This window comes from Mastacembelus armatus, chromosome 11, assembly GCF_900324485.2.
Source record: "Mastacembelus armatus chromosome 11, fMasArm1.2, whole genome shotgun sequence".
In the NCBI taxonomy this organism is placed as follows: domain Eukaryota; kingdom Metazoa; phylum Chordata; class Actinopteri; order Synbranchiformes; family Mastacembelidae; genus Mastacembelus; species Mastacembelus armatus.
This window is the reverse complement of record NC_046643.1, coordinates 10,893,205-10,912,252: the sequence shown is the minus strand read 5'-3', so window position 1 is coordinate 10,912,252 and position 19,048 is coordinate 10,893,205. Positions and strand designations below refer to the sequence as shown.

The following is a 19,048-nucleotide window of genomic DNA, read 5'->3' as shown; positions in this document are numbered from 1 at the left end:
CGAATTAGAAAATTCTGAGCAAACAAACATTGTGAGCTCCACTCATGATATTTTCGGACATTGAAGTGCTTATAAAACACCAGCGATACCATTAAAATACCTCAGTGTGTATATATACACACACACACACACACACACACACACACACACACACACATATATATATATATGAATTCTCTGCACTTACAACATGTGTATTCAAGAGTGTTACATAAGGTGACTATTACGCATGTTGTTTTTTTTCCTCCATTGCCTCGCTAACTGAAACACAATAGGCTATGTGCTCTGTTCAAACACAATCTCTTTTCTCTTTCCATTTAAAAATAACATGCCATCCCCCCCATTACATAACTCAATATCAGTCAGCATCAAGGTCAGTGGTGAGAGCTTAAAAACAGAAGAGAGGAGCACAATTAGGTGTTTACCCTGCAAGCCTTTTCACTGCCAGTTAGGAAGAGTGTGTGTGTGTGTGTGTGTGTATTAGTGTGAGAGTGCCCACGAGCTTAGTGATTCACTGACAGTGTGACCTTCTGCTCTCAGGCCTCTCAACCCTGCTGGAAACAGCCTATCCAGGTCAAACACCCACTCTCCACTGTGTATTTTTTCAAAACTGACAGATATAGGACTGAGTTATGGAAATACTCTGATCCAGTGCTGTTGTTCAAACTCCTGCAGCAGCGGGAAACATTAACATTTCGGAAATTGTTGGATTCTAGTTGTGATGGAAACAATTAATGTACCATATTGTGTGCACCCTGACTCGTACAATCATTAGTATCTATTTTAGTGGCAAACAGGCTGGGAATCTGAATAAGAAATAAGGCTTTACTACTTCACAAGCACAGCTACAGTCACAGTGAAAGAAAAGTGCATATTTATACATGATTTTCACAAAGAAATTCTGTGCACTCAGCCATTCTGATCCTCACCAAAGCCTTTTCTGTAGCTCAGATGAAATTCTGAGTCTGATAACAGGGGTTTCTACACCTGAAATTACTCCAGCTTTGCCAAGAGGGGAGATGTGTGACAGGGAGATGAAAATGTCAGCTATTCTACGTGCATCCCCAGAAGTCACCACAGCTGCTTGTGTGGCTGCAGGCTCATCGGGCCTTTGGTATAATCAGCTTAGATAGTTGAAGTGTTCGGACGAAGCCAGAAAGAAGCGCCTGGATATTTAAAGGAACAGACTGGAATGAGGAAGAGGACTGTTTTTTAATATACAGAATATTAACAATGTACAGCTAATCACCCTGCAACTTACGGAAAGGACTCAACCAAATGTTTATTGGAATATACTTTTACTCCACAACACATATTTTACCTACTATACATATTTTGTCTAGGGTTTCCACTAATATGTCAAAAAAAAAAAAAAAAAAAACCCAAGTGTTTCCAAATTGCAATGGCTTGTACACTAAAACCTTTTAATGAACAAACTGCGTTGTTCATCTTGTCATCTGAATCTCAGAAAAGAAGCGAATTTTGAACAGTCCCTTTTTCATTAAAATCACATTTGCTATTTACTGCAAAAAAATTAAAAATATTTTTTTAAGAGATGTTGTAACTGTAAAATTTAACTCCTAATATTGTCACATGGGAAACTGAAGAGTGAAGACGGAAGTGAAAGGAGAAAGAAAAACATTTTCCCCACTGTGGGATCTTAATCTTTCCCTTCTTCGTCATCAAAGGCGAAGAGATGTGAAATATCAAACAAACAGCAAAAACTGGAATACGCTCAAGAGAGTTAAAGGAAATGCAATGAGAGTGTTGTTTGCAAAGACACAACAGTTTGTGATGTAGAAATCCATCAAAGTGCAATTCTTCAAAAGCGGCAGAGGGTAGGGGGAGGACCGGGGAATGGTTTGACTGGAGCTTCCCCATGACTGATCACTGCAGAAAACAATGATTGGGGCCTCTGGGGCCATGCTTGATGGAACAAACCATCCTGAAAAAAGTTCACTGGCACCCTATGTCTATGTCTGTGTATGTGTGTGTGGTGGGGGTTATATATAGAGATGACCATACAAAAACCCTGCCTGGTCATGTGACTGACATGGGAATGAATGGTGCTTTTTGGTTGGTCAGAAAGTGAAGTCATGGAAACAGGTCTATAGTCCCATTGTCTAATTGTGCAACCGGTATGTAAGTATGCGTGTGTGTGTGTCGGAGGAGGCGGGAGGCGTTGTAGTATCAGGAGGGACCAGCACAGCATTCTTCATTCATAAGAAGAAGAACGCCTCCATCATAAAGTGACCTCGACTACTCCAGCAGAACAACGAGTATATCGGAGCACGTCTCTCTCACACCCCCTCTCATTCTGAAGTGGGAGCATTTCATAGAAGACAACCACACAAACATAAACTGCCTTTTGTCTATAAAAATCCTGACACAGTTCAGGCTATTAAGCTGAGCAGGCATTGGAAAAAAAAAAAAAAAAGACTGAGTTATTATGAACAACTCCAGCTTCCACATTATGTAGCTAATCAAACCATGTTACTGATGGGAACGTCAATAAGTCCTCTCCATCACTGCACCATAAGACCATGTGTTTTATACACATGCCTGCTAGTCAGGCCCACAGAAACTCTGGTCACAAAAATAAAAAAAAAAAATAAAAAAAACATGCAAAAGCAGCAGTTGGAAAATCAAAATGCTTTCTATTCACGCTTAAAAAATCAATTTTGAAAAGGAAGAAAAACCTACAGTCATTCATTAATTTTTAACTGGCCCCTACATTCAATTCAGCAGGTCAAGTTTAAGAGTCTTTCTGTTCTACCAAGAGTTTAGCAATAAATAACAGACTGAAATCCCACTTCCTCAAAGTGCTAAAATTACAGCAGAAAGCAGGAAAAAAGTACCAGACAAGAAGTTATTATGGAAAAGATGGGCACACAGCCACAAGTGCATATGCAAGCAAAATACAACAGACTTTTAAAAATGGGTGGTTGGGGGATCTTAAAGGACCTTCTATTCCTTAACTGGATTACTGCTGTTCATGATAAAGATAATCTTGGTACAGATTCTGTTTGCTAATTGAAAACCAAATGGCAGATGCTATGGGAAGTTTCACGAACATATGAATAGCGTGGTTGCACTGCCGGCCAGCCATGAGCTCTGTGCAAGTCCCAGAATAGAGCAGAGGAGATTATGCAAGAACAATACTGTAGCTAAAGGCTTAGTTTCACTCATTTTACAGAGAAAAGAGAAACTTCTCTGCCCAAAGGCAGCAGTACAGAACAATATGGTAATTACTAAATGCATAAGGCCTCATGTGTTATGGTGTACATCCTGTTAAACAAGCTTCTTCTCAAAATGAGCAAAAACAAATGATGAACCACAATGAAACACTCGCAAAAACTCATGCAATATATCAGAGGCATCTTTTTCTTTACTGTATTAACTTGATGTTTATACAAACCTGGAGTGCCTGGGTACAAAAAAAAATGGAACCTTTCAAATGCAGATGATAATAAATATTACTTCTGACTGACCAATGGATCCTTTGTGACTTGAAACTGTTTCACTTTCTCGGTGGTGTAGTTGAGATTTAAAATGTACTGAGTTCACAACTTTTCTATATTTAGAGGAGAAAATAAGCTCATTCACTGTATGACGTCCAAATGTTTTTTATGTTATGTGCTTGTGTCGACAGTAAACCACGCACGCACACACGCACGCACGCACGCACGCACAAAAACAGGAAGAATAAAAGCATTTTATTTTCAACTGCTCGTTCATGTATGTGAAACATGAAGCCTGTGTAGGCATACTTCCTACTTGGGTCTGATAGTTTCTCCACAAAAAGAAAAAACACAAAACACTTTTTTAAAATAACATCTACTTTTTCTTCCTCTAACAAAAAAAAAAAAAAAATACTGAAACTATGAATATGCAAATATTGCTTAGTTTGAAAAGCTTTACTACTGAACACGAGGTTTCTCCTACTTCTCTGAAGGTCATTTTCATTCCAGGTGTGTGTGCACTGGAGGTTTTTAAGCTGCATGTTGCCCAAACAAATCATGCTGGTGTGTCAGCAGATAAATGTGGAAACAGCTTTAAAACCTTTCTGTGCAGTGAAAGTTAAACATCCAAGTGACACAACAATAAGAAAAATACATGGTTGAGTTGAGGTGGATACTAAATGTGAAATACTGTTATACAACAATACAAGTAAACAATGTATTTTGATTTATTTTTAGAGGTTATGTTTGGACTTGGGAACAATGAATGGTCTGTAAAAACAAAGATGATGTAATCCCTAATCAAACCAATTAATGTTAGAGAAATTTCATTTTAAATAACACAAAATCACTGGTACGTTGATGACTAGAAAGCTTTTTCAGACTTGATTAGCTTAATTCCTCATGAAGACATGTTGTTAAATGGGATGTGAAAGATTGGGCATCCTGGGTCAGGGGATTTCCATTGTAAATTACATCTGAGGCACCAATACCTGACTTTGATTTTGTTCAGTGTGTAGGTGAACATACAAAACCACAATTGCTTTTAGACAGTATCATATTAGTGAGGCCCATACAGGCAAACACAGAAACATGTCATACATTCAGCCAAGGTGTGTGCATTGCATAGCAGATTTTCCCATCAAACTCAGATGCAGAGAAAGACTTTCTGGTATGTTGGGTGCCTAGTGAGGACAGGACTAACACACAACGACAAGGTCTCAACACTGCTGCTGTAGCACTACCACTGCATGCTAACATCAGATTTAAGAAACTGAGATGCTCCGTTTGATGCAGTGGAGCTCCCAGCTGCTCCCTGCACACAATGCACAATCATTTTCGTGTAAGAATAAAACTGCACGAACAGAAATGCAAAAAAAACAAAAAGAAGCTTAAAACTAGACTAGAACTGTGGCAACATTAACATCTGTATCTGGGCCAGACTCAACTTTAAGCTGTATGTGCTGCTGAAGTGAAGTGATGCTGAGAGACCCGATACTGCAGGTCACACCGACTTTGCTGGAGTCAGACTGGCTTTCAAATTAGAAAATCTCGGTGGTTATTTCTGTTAACGAAAAGGAGGACACCATTTTTCTACTTGACATGAGCAATGGGATACAGTTGAAAAAGATACAAAATGCCCTTTTGAGGCCATTAAAAAAAAAAAGTTAAAAAGTATAAATACCCCACACAAACTATAATCTGAAGATGTATGAATGCTCTGTTCACCTGCTGATGAAACACATAACTCCCTAGGCCTGCAGGTCTTTTTTTAAATTTTGCTCTCTCTCTTATGGAAACACACCAGACCTTATAGTATGTGACATTTCTGTGCTACTGATAATTTGGTTTGCCGGGAAGTGCTGCTGCAACGTTGTACACGTCATATACATCTCTTAATGGCAACATGGTTTCCACTTAGCTAAATTCAATAGCTCGGAGGATTACCATCTCCACTGGAGCATGTAATAACCAAAAGGTCATGTCCTCATCATAACTCATCAAACCATAATCCACCGCTGCCTCTTTAATGGCTTTTAAAGTGTGTCAAGGCCCAAATCGTTGTCACCAGCCACGTTTCTTACTGAACATGCCCTCCTGCCAGACTGCCAGTCATTCTGCCCAGCGCTGAACGCTGTGTCACTCCATCCCCCTGTTGGGTTGTGTTAGCCTAGATCGAGATGTGCGAAGAGCCCGAGAACATTTGGGATTGATTTGTGGCTATTTTTACTCGTCCTACTTGAACTAAATGGTTCAGATACTCAGAGGAAGAAGTCAGGCACTGGAAAGGCTTATTGAACTCCTAAAAAAGAATAATTGGAAAGCTAGATGGAGGTGGTAGAGTGCATACTTTAAGATGCAGAGAGAAAAATAAAAACACCTTTTAATATTAAAGGGGAATAAGCTACAGAGTACATCCTCCATCCATTGGTCTATTATGTAAGGGCTACTGGCATTCTGAGGAGTGAAACTTAACATGCTTAAAATGATAAATGCACATGTGAGCACACACTCACATACCACACAGGTTTAATAAAAGGAAGGTGGAATAAGCTGCCTCAAGTGACCTTGCATCTCGATAAACTCCACGCACGCGCACACGCACACACATGCGCACACACGCACACACACACACACACACACACACACACACACACACACACACACACACACACACACACACACAGGACTGCTGCACATGCATGGCTCTGGTCTTCACCCGAGCAAAAATTACTCCCTCTTATTAAACTATAACTCAGGACTTCAACAACACTCATTACCTAAGCATATAGTGAACAGGTTCTTGCTACAATTATGTTAACACTGATGACTATCATCACAAGAGTAATAACCGCTCTACAGGAGAACTGACATTATGGGAAATGGTTATGGGCTGTCTTGTGTGCTGCAAACATTGGAGACACAGGGATAAGGTTCAGTAGCATTTTATTTCGGAACAGTTCTTTTATAGCGGTAGTTGTCGAACGTGACTTTGAAACATTTAAGCTGCTCGGGATGTTGGTTTACCTCAGCATCACCGAGCTGTTTCTACATGTCATCAATGTATGTTTTTTTATTTGTCGGTGGAGTCAGAGAACATCAGAGACTATACAGAGAGGATAAAGGATGTGCTGGCCGCAGAGCTTAACAAATCCGGGTATTTTATTAAACTGGAAGCAGATCCAAAATAAGACGGGCTATCAAAATCCATCCCTGCAAAGCTAGGCTGTGTATCTGGACTAGGTGCTGTGAAAGGATTCAGTCACTTCACAGATCAGCCATCTACATACTGTGACTGGCACAAGTGAGTGGGAACAAAGGAGTCACTGTGACTGTCACACACACTCCTCGTTACACTCACCCTTTGCTCAGCCAGCTGTCTCTCTTTGTCCCCTCCCACAGCTTCCCCCCCAGCTGTGACTATACATCAACCAAGCCTTAAATCCATGCGCGCGCACGCACACACACACATACGCACACACGCACAAACACGCCCACCGGCACACACCTCTGTTGGGTTGGCCTCAAGACCTGGCTTCACCAAAACACTCTCATCCTCCCTACTGGGTGTTCTTCTCCTATCCACCCCTATTGACTGACTTAGTGCACTGTTGGAGGCACAATGTTATTCACCAACCACCAACAGCTCATCAGTATCACACCACTGAACACAACCACAACACATGTGCTCATGCTTGTTACGAATAATACACTTGAGTTGATTTTTAGAGTAATTTCCATGTGGCCTGCCCGTCTCTCCTGCCTTAAGAGCACTGCCTCTCAGATTGTTCTTTGCTGTTGCCTGCTGAGGCTCTTTGCCTGACTTTGTGCATGCCACACCCTTTGTCACCACAGTCCCTTTCCATCTCCTGACAGATGCCCCATGCCCACTCTTTGGGCTCACCCTTTAATTTGCTAAACCCAAAGCTCTGCTCTTAGCCTCCCACTCTCCATAGCGTTATTATTATTTATTTATCCCCCACATCTTTTTTTTTTTTCCAACCATATGCTACAATCTTGCCCTACCCTCTCTATGTTTACCCACTGACAGGCCTCAGCCCTGCCTGCCTAGTCAGTCACGAGTCCGTTCCGATGCCAGCTCGGCCTCCACCCTTGCAGTGTGGTGACCGGCCACTGTTAAAACACTTTTATCCCCTCTCCGTGCCCAGCCCAAGCCCTGTGAAGTCATTCATTGAGGTTTTGCTCATGGCTGCCTTATTATTGTCTAGATGTAAGTTAAACTGAGGGTGGGAGCTTTGCTTGTGGTACAGATGCAGCGACAAGAACTAAAATGAGGTTGAATTCTGGCTATTTATGGACTGGGGCATAGGATTCAAAGAACCAGATTTTTGCCTTTTATGGGTTAATTGAATGTAACCCACATTTATGTGAAACGGAAAGACAGAACTAGGGGGAAGAAAGAGGAAAAGAAAAACACAAGTCAAGGGCATTCCTCAGGCCAGGCTTTCATTGCTGTGGGTACGATGTCATTGTAATGATGTAATCGGCGCATAGCAGCAGCCCCCCATACGTCTCTTCACTGAGAACATGGAAACACACACCAGGCACGACATGTTTCATTTCTGCCTGCCCTGTAATTGATACTGAAAAACATTAACAACTAACCACATTACACTAAGTTGTGCCTGCATGTTTTGACCTTTCTCTTCACACTTTCTGTCAACAGGAAACGGATCGGCTCACATGCAGATATTAGCAGGAAGTGGCTCACTTTCCACCGTCAGTTCAGAAGAGGCGCATTCCTGTGTATTAAAATCTAGGTTCAGTGTTAACACCTTTGCTCTTCATGGCAATTATTCACACCTTCTCCTTGTTTGCACGTGACAAACATTTACCACGTGTCTAACGACTGTTCTGCATCCAGGAGCTCTCCTGGTATTGTAAAAATGCCCTTGGTATTTCCTGTGCCTCTCCTCCAGAGCACTGTCTGGGCTGGAAAATCCACCCAGACAAGTCGGACACGCACACATAGCAAAATACAGAGAGTGTTAAGCTTCCCTTCCAGACAACAAAAGAACAGACGCAGCAACAAACCCCGAAGGCAACATTAAACCCAGTTAGTCTGCCACTACAATACCCCTTTTCTCTCAATAGAGAACCATTCTGATACCAACCTGGTGAGCTGCACTATGTTATTTTTCAGTTTTTAGCAAAGCTGAAAATAAGATGAAGGTTAAACTGGCAGCGTGTGACATCCACAGGAAATGGAAAACACTGACATGTGGACAGAACAGACCAGCTAGGGTGACACGGGGTAAGGCAAGTGGGCCACAGATGGGGAATCATGTCAGGCCACAAACAGCAACAGAATCCAAAGCTGAAAACAACGGCCCATCTGAGTCTGAGGTAACAGCATCAGGGATGCTAAGAAAAAACACCAGTAAGCACAAAACATGAAGAAAAATCACTCCCACTTGTCCTATGGGTGACTCCACAGCACAAATACAACTACTACTTTTTACTGCAGTTTCATTTTGTAACGACACCAGCTGCCTATAAGTTGTAATTAAGACAGAAAAGAGACATATAAAAGCATCATGATACGCACAAACGTGTAAATTTCAATTTCAAATCTCAGTGACTAAGGGCAGACAGTTGAAACCTCAACCCTTGAAGAGGAAAGAAAATATGAGCCATCGCTGAGCTCTGTGATTAAGCCTCTCAAAGACATCCACCTGCTGACCTGTTGTTCTTCTTTGACAGCATCATGAGCCCTGTGGGGGGAGGCGTTAGTATGACCAAAAGAAGTCTTCTTCACTGGTTGTTTTCCCAGCCACAGATCGCACTTACTTGTTGCCAACGGGTGATGAAAGGCAGCGTCGGGGTGTGAGGGTGATTATGGTTTGTTTTTACTGGCTGGTTGGAGCCAGCAGAAACTCACTTCAGGCTGCTATTGAGCTTAAAAGTAGCAGCAGGAGAGATGACCACTGGAGCCTTGGGCAGGACGATCTGTTCCAGATGCCCTGTCTGCTGAACAGTGGAGCTGCTGGTCCATGTGTGGGCAGCGAGGGTCAGAAACTGAGCAATATAGAAAGACGTGGTGAGAAGTTGGAGGTGAATGATGGAGAGGAGGTGGTGAGCAGTGATAAAAGGATGAAAATGAAAGAAAAATAAATAAATTAAGACAAAAGTGCATCACCTAGGAAGGTCTAAGAAAAGGAGACACAAAGACAAAGCCTGACAGTAAAAGTAGGAGTGAAAGAATGTGATGTCCAAGTGTGTTTCCCTGTGTCCTTGAGAGTTTTGATTTATTCAGAGACTCAGAGGCAGCCCCGACATAAAGCAACACACCTTCAATTCAAGGCTTGCAGTTCCCCAGCCAGAGAGAACAAGCAAGCTGGTGACCTTGGTGTGTTATGAGAGGCCCTCCACTCCTCCTCTATCTCCTCTCTCTCTTGGGTTTGCTATGACTAGTCTAATGGAAAACACCGCAGAGGCATGTTGACATCGTGGGGGCCAGCATCGTGACAGAATGGGTTCAGATCCTTAATCTCAGCCCATGCATTAATTATCCAACACGTTACTGCACCTGTCTCTTGGTCGACACCAACAGAAATAATTTGAAATGAACAATCTCGGTGCACCTATTAAAAAAAACGGCGGAGAAAATACCAAGAGGAGCTTCTATCTTTGGTTCCCTTTCAGTCACAGCAAGGAATAAACAAAGTCTCAACAGATTTAAAAAAAAACATTTGAGACTCAATAATCATTGCTTAAATTGACTAATAGAGGAAAAGATGAAAACAAGGAAAGTGGCCACTGGCAATTAGGTAGGAACATAAGTGTAAAATAAGAAATGAATAAGGTTGTAGTTTTCTTAGAAATAGTGTCACACCCTTCGTCTCCTATATCGAGTTTAACAACAGGCTGCTTTTATTTCAGGGGCACCTCTCTGCACCTCCATATGTGCTGTCCAGTCTCATCAAGTCATGGCGTTGACAAGATCATTGCTGCGTGAGCACGCCTGTGACATACAGAGAGACAACACCGGGCCCTCCTCCGACTGGACCGCGGCTTTTCACATGTGACTCACTGCAAACATACACAGATGGTCTGACTGTTTCTTTCTTAGAAAAAAACTCCTCTCCCCCTCTTCTTTTTCTGTGTATTGATTGATGCAAAACTGGGCCTGAGAGACTGAGCTGACCATGTAGCAGTGCCAGTGCATTGAGCTGAGGCACTTCTCTACCCATTAAAGAGTGATACTAATGTGTGCGTTACCAGCTCATTTGCTTAATATAACATTATCAGCAATGTTGTGTTATCAGTTTCTAAACATTGTAGGGTTTCAATGTTGTTTTTCCCCTATTTCTAAGGTGAGTTGATTATGAATTGTAGGTGATTTCTTAAAGCAAAGTCTGCAACATTTAAGGAAAGGGCACATAAAGAGCACCAAAGGTCAACCAGAGAGGCCTCAGGCACTTGCTGTTTTTACAGCAGTACAGCCCTGAAACCTCAAGGATTTTTCAGGGATAGTGCAATAGTACTCTTTACTTTCATCTCTACAGCCTCTCAGCTTAGGACACACAGTACCACAAGTTAACTGGACAGTTCATGCAGGACAGTTTTAAAACACTGTAAAAGCAGAACCAATAATTGGTTTTTATGCACACTTCCTCCTTATCAAAACCTGACATTTAAATTACCCACAATGCAACTTAACTTTCAACCGATCGATCAGAGATTCCAGAAAGAAAAAAAATAAACATTGTGATTAATTTTTTTTCCCACTAGCAACCATCCTAAAGCAAAACATATATGCTCAAAATGTGATACACACTGTTAAAAATTGCAAATAACACATTAGCAACTTACACAAACACAATATATAACAATCTCTCAATTCCTTCCATGGCTTTAACATCAAACAGAAAACTCATCATCACATCAGACAAAAAAAAAAAAAAAAATTCATGAACTATTGGTTTAACCTTTTTCTGTAGATAGCAAAAAAGCACACTTTGAAGACAGCAGTGCAGACAACTAGAGCGCCTTCATTGATTCACACTCACATAAGACATCAGAGTGAAATCCTGCCAGGGAAAAGCACACACTCTAGGTCCTAAAGGGATTCAAACTCATATAGAGGGATTGAGCAATGATCCACATATGTGATGATTGACAAAAAGCCGATGAATGCATGCATGTATCTAGGAAAGCATGGGAGTATGAACAGATGGATGGAGTGATGTACAGGCAAAGGACCACCACATACACAGCAACAGAAGGATCACGTCATGACCCATACTACTGCACACCACCTAAAGGAATGAGACACAGACAAATACAATGAAATACATGCACAAGGGAAAAGTTATACTTAGTTTCGAGCTGGGGGGGAGAAAAAAAAAAAAAAAACAGTGTTTAGAACCTGGGTCATACTGACACACCAGCATGTCGCTACAGTGAAAATGATGCAGTCGAGCCTTGAAGAAAAACAAAACAAAACAAAAAAACTACCACAGCAACACAGCACTGAAAATCTGCAAATCTATGCAGCGCTTGTGCACACATGCCATAAATCATACCCTGTGCACTGTTAACACTCGCAGGCACGATCCTACTACACAGCTGCAGTGGGGGGTATACTGGTTAGACCGAAAGACGATCTAGCCACTTATCCTACTGGGTTAGTAGGCTCACTGGATGAGAGGCTCTTAGCTGAGAGATGCTAAACCCCACAAACACACAGACCCACACAGAGCAAAAGAGCTGGCTAACCTCTCACTCAATATTTACTGAGCTCTGCGGCACCACCACAGCTGGAATGCAGCGGGCAGAGTGAGCATGTACAGGGAATCGTATCAGTTTCTGGGTCATCTACGGCTGCTTCACTCCACATAAAGTCTAGACTTAGGCTGAAACACACGCCTGTGGATCTTCGCTGCTTAAACTGCTCCATATTCTAAGAGTGGTTTAATTTTGTACCCGATGAACAAAACATATAGTTTCAGAAGAATGGGGTAAAGGGTCACAATGCACTCATGAGTGCACTCACGCAAGAGATCACAGTTTTTCACGAAACAACACGGCTTTCTATCGTTTTTTTTTTCTTATTTATCACACTTTTTCACAATCATAAAAGCTACCTGCCTCTGAATTTAGCCCGAAGCAACAATCAGTAAACTAAAGAGCAGAAGATGGCAGCAGTACCTATGAGATTTCTTCTCACCCACCTATGTCTGTCTAGCTGTCTGGCACCTTCCCATCACACCTTCAGTATCTACCTGCTGTTTTAATTAACTCCATGCCACAGGGAGCAATTATGCATGGCAACATTCATCTCATTTGGATCTGCAAATTAATCTAACCTCAAGCTGCAGAAGGACAAACATACCAGTGTGTGCTGCAAACAGGAACACCAGTATAAGCTTTCTCTGTGGCTGTTGGCACATGAAGACATAAAGGATGACCGGAAAACTTTTTGGTGCTACTTTAATCCCAGGCTTTCAGGAAACTATGGGGGGAAATGAGTTCATTAAGATGGACTGATAGCAGGCGGGCATACATCAAGGAAAAAAAAAAAAAACTATTTACATAGCTCCATTTCCCATAAGGGAGTAAGAACAGAGAGTGAGAAAGTAGATGGGAGATGAGCAGCAATGTGAGAGTAAGCAAATGAGAAGAAAGAGCAAGAGATGGGGATGGAAGGATGCTAAAATGAGAGTAACACTATGATTGCATGTGTGAGAAAGCAAGTGTAAGAGAGTAAGTTAATGAGAGAAAGATAACAAGCTGGAAAGGGAGGAGAATGGGGGGGGGTTACAGTCGAGAGGAGAGAGAAACACAGTTCAGAAATTGGCAAGGTTGCACTTCAGGAGGCGGTGATAGGATGCCAAACAGTAGGCAGCGTCAAACAGTTACACACCAGGATCTCGTATGTGATGCAACTCAATAAGCGAGGGCAAGCACCCATCCTCCTCTTCCAAAAAGTACTCCGAGCTGCCTCTTCCCACTAATCTAATTTCCTGGATTATGTTTCAGTATTTAAAACAAAAGACCCAAGCACTCAAATTTAATTCCATCGCTTTATTTGCCTTATGGTGCAAGTCAGAGCTGCCGTATTGTGCCTCCTCACTCTTCATTTGCTCTCGTGTGGCGACACACCATTTCTATCAGATTTTTAACACCCTCTAGGGATAAACATTTATTTGGGCGTGAAAGTTAACAAGAAATTGAGGTTTGCTGTGGCTAATAAAACCTGTTTTTGCATGTGTGTGCATTACTTTTGACAAAGAGGTCCCTCAGGTGGCTGTAAAACTGAAATATGCCTCCATCACTCTTCGCGTCCGACCTGGACAGCTACTGGCCAAAGCTGAACACACACACACTAAACTTTTTACGCCTGTTTAATGGGACAGCGAGCTTAAGTTAGTGGTTTATTCCAAAGTATGTGTTGAACATTGCATTCCTTGACTGCTAAAGATCTGCCAGACCCAAATCTCTAACCAAACATCTCTGACCGACTATCGACCACAGTCACATAGACGGGGGTGCACACAGGCCAAAACCTCACAATGAAACACAGAATCTCTCAACCTGGAATGTCTCCATGACAGAAAATCAGATTTCACATCAAACCATGCATTACATCCGCACAGATGACTACAGCAAGGAAGAACCAGACAATAACCTCTAACTTTCTACTTCAATGATACTGACAGAACGACACTTGAAACCAGAACCGCTGTCTCACACATTCCCTGAAGTCTACCGCTCATAAATCTGTGTCAGAGCCATGGCTGCATATGTCCCTGTGCTTCTGTATCTAGGCTATGTTTGCCCGTGTTTATTGTTGAGTTGACACGACGATGCCGGCATGCATGCGGCCCCATCACAATAGGGGCGTCTTTGGTGTCTAACAGGGCATGTAAATGGGCTCTCGCTCTATCAGTGAGGTGCCTGGAGGCCTGAAGGGACACGGGGGAGGGGGGTGGGGGGGGGTACATAGAGAAGATGACAGCCCAGTCCCTGGAAGGCACCACGACTGCTGATGTGAGGAGGACAGAGCTGAGGCAGAGCCGGATGCTGCTGTGGTCCATTAATGGCTGCTCAGTGATACCTGAGGACACACGGACCAGGGGTTCTGTTCTTGTTGAAGTTCGTATTTGTACCACGGCCGGTTGGATTGCCAGAACTCTTAACTTTCAACCATTTGTTACTTTCACCCATCAATTTTAAAGTAGTTTTTGTTGCTGAGTTGTTCCAGCAGACTCGACTGGTCCTGTCACAGCCACTAGGTTTTTGTGCCAAACGTACCAATATTCAGCATTAAACCAACATGTAACCTCTATTGTTACATCCATTTCCTCCTGAAACACAACTAGTTGGATACATTTCATTTGCTCAAATCAAGCTTTATAATTTTTTTTTTTTTTTTTTTTTTAAATTAGACGAACTACTCCACAACCACTTCACACACACCCCAGTAACTGCTGCAGTCCAGCCTGGGGTACAAATAGCTCTGGTTGAGAATCACTTATCTACAGTAGGCACATTTCTGGTATTTCTTGTTCAAATAAAAAAAACAAAAACAACAAAAACCACGATGAAGAAGGCTACCTGAGGCAAAACTCCTCTCAAACAGAAGTCTAACAGTGACATTTGGAAGTCGCTAGGCTTTCACAACAACCAGCAGGTCAACAAAATCAGAAAAAAAGCGAATCATAAAATCCAAGCAGAACAAAAACTGCCTGTGCTTAAGGAGCGTCAAACTGCAGACACTGAGCTAATTCACAGGGTTAGATGAAAAGTTTGAGGATGCTCCGATGTGCAGGTTTGATAAGAGGTAAAGGCATGTGAAACATGCTGTTAGAGGATGAGTGGAAATGATAATGCATCCTCGCTGTCACTGTTTTTCATCTCATGGGGGACAGTGGAGAGTTTCAACTTGTTTCAGAGGCTTTTCCTGCCTGTCCTGAGCCTCTTCAGTGAGCACTGGGGTGAAAACAGAGGCGTCTGTACCCGCATCACTTTATTTATTCATTTATTTATTTATTTATTTTTGCATCAGGCACAACAGCAAACAGCATGCAGTGAAACAAAACAACCCGGGGAGCGGTAGCCTCGGCTCCTCCACAGTGCAGCTGCTGCAAAAACACACAACTTGCAGCTTTTAATACAAAAGCACCGGCAACTCAACGGATTTACCGGCAGTTTCATTTGCGCTGCACTTCAATGTGTCCGTGTCCGTGTGTGCGTGTGTGTGTGTGTGAAAGCGGAGTGAGCTACGATGCCTCTATCAGACATATGTCAATAACAGCACAGCGCCTTTAACATCCCCCTCCCTAAGAGAAAAGCCACTAAGGCCACTTGACAAAGTAAAAACAGGCGGTGGGGGAGAGAAAAGGCAACACACTGTTATCTCGCTACAGTGTAACTGAGACAGAAACGCTCTCAAAGCACAATCTCCCCCCTCGACTGCAACATCTCTCCCTCACACACACACACACGCACAAAACGCGAAAGGAAGTGAAGCCGAAAACACAGCTCAAGCCCAATATTCCTGCATACATGACATACCTGACGAGGCGAGGACACTTCTTCCACTACAGCTCCGATGTCCGGAGTTTGTGTGTGTGTCACTGCTGTTTTCTCCCTCTCCTCCTCCTCCTCCTCCTCTCCCTCTCTCTCCTGTGCACTGGAGATAGCCCTGATGTTTCCACTTCCTCTTTCCTTCTGCCGTCTGCTGGCCTGGCCCGTCAGTGCCAGGGAGCAGAGCCGCACTCACCGACTCACCAATAAACTGCTTTTATTTTATATTTATTTTTAATTTTTAAAGGTTTTGCCTGCTCAGCTGTGAATTATGGGTCTAACACTTTAATTAAGTACAAGTCAACATATCCTCCAATCAGAAACAGGCTTCAGTGACGTAACCCTGCCCCCTGATGTTCAACCTCGCACGTTTCGAATTTAAAGATGTTTTGTTTGTTTTATCAGTGTTTATTCTGATCATTTAAAGCCAAAACAATACAAATGCAGTGTTTTTATTAGTCTTTTATGTGGGAAACTAATTCATATTTAAGTTCATAAGCCTGCCCCTCCCAAAGCTTTTTTTCTGGGTGGAAGACTAAATATTATCTAAATATTATTCTTGAGAAAGCAAGAAACAGTTCCCAGAAACACCAGCACACAATAGTGAATGTGCACTTTACTGCTGTTTTTTTCCCACCCAAAAATCGAATTAATTTCATAGTTACATGTTTAGGTGTCAGTGTTGTACTAAATAGATTCAGGTAAATGTTTAATGAAAGATAAAGTGAGCTAACATAGATAATAAATGATGTTTTTATCTACCAAATCTACCAAAAACATGCTTTGTAATATATTTTTTTAAGAATATGTGAACAAAGTATAGCACTACATATATTTTTAAGTTCAAAAATATGGTATTATATATGATAATGTTACAACTAAACCCAAAGCTCTTTATAGTGGAGAGCAGCTTTGCCTGCACTGTCTTAAACAAACACAGACCAATGACTAAGGGAGATGTGAGGTTCAGGTGCATCATTGAAAGAAAAGCATGGCTGCCTCTAGTCTTGAAGGAGGGAAAGACAAACAGGAACAATGGTTTCAATAATTCATGTTTATTGAACGCACTCTGCCCTCCATACAGACTCGCACAACTGTTTGGATGGAGCGATTATGATCTTCTAATGCTAGATTATGTTGGGAACCGCTTTAATAAAGCTCGGAAGTGGCTCCATAAAGCATAAACCTACAGTTTCATTGGATTTCGCTGGTACAACAGGACATATGACTCCCTCACAGACTGACTGCAGCAGCTCTGAGCCATATGAGGCCACTTCCCTTTAATTTTGTCAGTGATGATTACAGACTGTCTGATATTAAACTGAGCGTATGTGTGTGTGTGTGTGTGTGTGTGTTTGTGAATGAAAGAGAGAGAGAGAATGGTGAATAGCAGACACTCTGCAGCTCATCCTTGTCACCACTCAGCAGGAGCAGGATTAATATAGGAGCCTTGTCCGTCCTGGTAAATAATCTGGAGCGACACATCCAGCAGAAATCTCTCTCTCTCTCTCTCTCTCTCTCTCTCTTTCTCCCTGTTTGTTGTTCTCTGTGAAAAACACAGGACACAGAGCTCTGCCCATTTAAATGACAGTCTGTGTACGCGACTAAATTGTTAATTTGACTGCATACACGAGCTGAGAAGGAAAGCAGGACTGAACCAAAAATAACAGAAAACAAACTGATTATTGCCAGACTCGTGGCAGGGATGGTAACAGGCAGTCAGACAAGGAACAAGGTGGCAAAAACAAGTATAGGATCACGAAGACTACACAAGTACTTCAGTAACCTCACAAATTACTACATGAAGGGGCTGACATACTGTTTACTAAGAGGTTGACAGACAGAATAGTCAAATACTATTGTCAAATATTCTTTACTTAAACGAAAAAGTAGTATTAAATGTATATGAAAATTAATACAGAAAGTGTATAATGCACACGTGAAATCTGTGATGTTTCTTAACTTTATCATCTTGTTTGTTGTTTTGCTTTCAGCCCTCAGTCACTATACAAAACCACTGTGTTATTCCTCGGTTCTATTCCCATTTTTGATGACTTTTGCACCTCAGCTCTCAGCTTCAGAGCGGTCAAAATGACATCAGAGAGCTCAGAAGATGATAATCCTTTTATCTCAGACAGCAAAGAGACAGTGGAGTGGTTTTAACAAAGCCCATATGGTTAGAAGTCTTGCATGATGCATTCAATAAAGCGCAGACTCACAGTGCAGAAGAATGTAGCTCTGCATTCAGTAAAATGCAGAGTCACTCACAGGCAGACTCATATATTGTTTTGCATCTTACAAGGTAAGCCTTCTCCTGGCTTCTTTATATATATTTACCTCCGCTGTCACTTTTGCTTGGTTGTGTAACTTCGTTGGAATTATACAGTGTCTGTTTCACAACCACTGGATGAACTTCTACTCATCTGCACATCTGGTGTGAAGATGAAATCACATAACCAAGAAGAATTAACCCTTATTGCTACATCTGTCTCTTTAGGTACATATTATTATTTGTAAGTTAAACGCAGTGATCTGGTCATAAAGGCTTAATTTTGCAGTTTTCTGCAAATATGTTGAGGCTCCAACAAGATCAACGAGTCCAGCCTGGCACTCGATCTGACCTGTCCTTTGTCCAGGAAGACAAAGTGCTTCAATAAAGACTCTGCTGACGAAATTCTCTCAACGTGGCGCAACCTCCCTCTGAGCTGCTTCTGTGACTGAATCTCATCTGGGAGATTCATTGTGTTATTCAGAGAGAGAGAGAGAGAGAGAGAGAGAGAGAGAGAAGTCAGCATAGAACAGATTGCTTCAATGAAGCTGATTTATCTTAGGTTATTGGTCAAAGCAGCAGAAAAAGGATGGACAGAGCTGCCATGGAAAGCAGGAGGGATGAGAGCAAATAAAATGGAATTGAAATGCTTTCATGGTGGTGTAATCTGTCATCTGTATAATCTTTGATGGAGTTGTAATTTCTCACACAAACACTCCCAACAGCATTTGAGCTACTCAGAAAGCCTAAGACAGGAATCTAA

At 42.0% G+C, this 19,048-nt stretch overlaps 1 protein-coding gene across 1 annotated transcript in view; it reads right to left on the bottom strand.

Moving 5' to 3' along the window:
* Positions 1-16,108, bottom strand: part of elmo1 (engulfment and cell motility 1 (ced-12 homolog, C. elegans)) — an 85,779-nt gene extending 69,671 nt beyond the window's left edge. The window contains exon 1 of the mRNA XM_026299766.1: positions 16,005-16,108. The gene's annotated coding sequence lies outside the window, so the exon portion shown is untranslated. The remainder of the gene's footprint in view (positions 1-16,004) is intronic.
* Positions 16,109-19,048: the final 2,940 nt, after the last annotated feature.